The following is a 2,147-nucleotide window of genomic DNA, read 5'->3' as shown; positions in this document are numbered from 1 at the left end:
AACATGTGCAAAAAACTTAGATGTTTTTCCAAAGAGGAAATAAAAATGGTGAAAAACCACTTCAAAAAATGTTCATTAAAGGGGATAATCTGACACAGGACAGGCTCCTAGGCAATATGTGAATGCTCATTTTGCCATAGTGGGTTATATCATTGGATAGAGACCCATATAATGAGAGTGAAGGTATACTCACATCCTGGGGAGGACTGATGTTCTCAAATAGAGGGAATTGTATCTCTCAAGAGAAATGGTGGCTACCAGTTCATTAGGGCAGTTGAGCATGTCAAGCCCTCAACACTGTTGCAAGTATCTCTGAATATGGCCCTTCAAGCAATGAAGATTGACTGTCACTGTAGGCCCCAAGGGTAGGGGGAAAAGTATTGAATAGATGGAACCAATGAAACTGTGTGAGAAATAGAAGTGTTCCACGAAATTACCCAAGGATGGATATAAGACATATAAAATTACACCAAAAATATATAAGGGTTGATAGGCTAGCATGTACATCATAATGTAAAACTTAAGATAACTGAAAATTTAGAAAATTCTGTAGTCTAAAATATAAACCACAATGTAAACCCAAATGTTACCTTGTTTGAAAGCTATTGTCTCAATATCTGTACATCAGTTTCTGTAAATATAGTATGAATATGTAAAAAGATTATTGCTGTGGAAGGGAAAAGGTTTTATGTTGGATATGTGGGAGTACTGTATATTATATATATGAATTATTGTGATCTAAATCTTTTGTGAAGATAAGAGCTTAATAATTACAAAAAAGAAAAGAAAAAGATAGGACATAGACACTGAGGAAAAGATGGAAGTATTTGCCTTGCCAATTTGCATTAAAGCTTTTGCATTTTTAAATTTTTTGATACCCTAATTTATTTTTACCTTAATTTTTCTAAATTAATATGTATTCCATATCTAGCCTTTAAACTCATCACTATATTCCATTTTACTATTAATGGAACCTGGCAATATATTGGGCTTCATTTTTCAAGAAGTTTTGCATTACAGAGAGGTTCAACAATGTCAGGGGAGGAATACTGGTGTGGGAGGTTATTGACAGGGGACACATGATTGGCAGGGAGTTCTACAGGGCATATATCCAATGTACATAAAACTTTTGGATATTTTCATAGTGGATACAATTAAAAACAACAACTGAGGGAGTGCTGAGTTCCTAGACAGGGGAGCTCTATCACAGTCCCTAAAGGAACAGCAACAATCCCCAAGTACAATGGCAAAGACCAAAAAAGAATGAAGGTCCAACAATGAGCCCTTGATACTAATAACTATGCTTGTGAGCCTGTGCATCTGAAATAAGAACAAGGCCTAGAACTGCAGGGTGCCTAAGAGTTACCTCCTGAGAGCCTCTGTGTTGCTTAAATGTGGCCAGTCTTGAAGCAAAACTCAGCATGTAAATGCATTGCCTTCCCCCAAGAGTGGAACATGATTCTTGGGGATGAGCCTCCCTTGCACCACGGGATGATGTAACCAGAAAATGACCTTGAATAAAAGGATCAACTCAGACCAGCAGAATATCTCAATCTACATATAATACCAAGAGTTAAAAATGCTTTTTGACCTGAATCAAAGGGGGAAATGGAAAGGACAAATGAGTTTATATGGCTATGAGTCTCCAAAAAGAGCTGGGAGTTTATCAGTCAGGTTGCCCTTTTGCACACCTCAGCAGAGTTCCAGAGACAGATAAAGTAGATACAATCCCAGGTATTGGTCCTTCGGAGGGCTACAGAGACCCACAGGTTCTATGGTCATGGCAGATGGAGTTCAGTTTCATGTCAGTTGGCCCTATTTTGGAGTTTGTGTTTCTGTGTGATGGAGCTAGACTCAGATGTGATCTTTTTTCACAAGCCTCTCCTTTTACTTTTACTGGAACTGCAGTTGGTGCTAGGGTTTAATATATACCCAGGGGACCTGAATCTCTGGACTGACCATGTGATAGCCAGGCCTGGAGCGTCAACAGACTTCAGCTCCTACACTCTGGTTTATTGGACTTACCCCTCTCTCAGCTAACATGGAGTTGAAGAAGGTCAACCACCACACCAGGGAGTCAAGAGTGCCTACAATTGAAAGCAGTAGAATTGCATCCAGCATCCATGTGGAATCTAAGCCCTCTCTTG

This window comes from Dasypus novemcinctus, chromosome 17 (genome assembly GCF_030445035.2).
Source record: "Dasypus novemcinctus isolate mDasNov1 chromosome 17, mDasNov1.1.hap2, whole genome shotgun sequence".
NCBI lineage: Eukaryota > Metazoa > Chordata > Mammalia > Cingulata > Dasypodidae > Dasypus > Dasypus novemcinctus.
Note: the sequence above shows the minus strand (reverse complement) of the source record.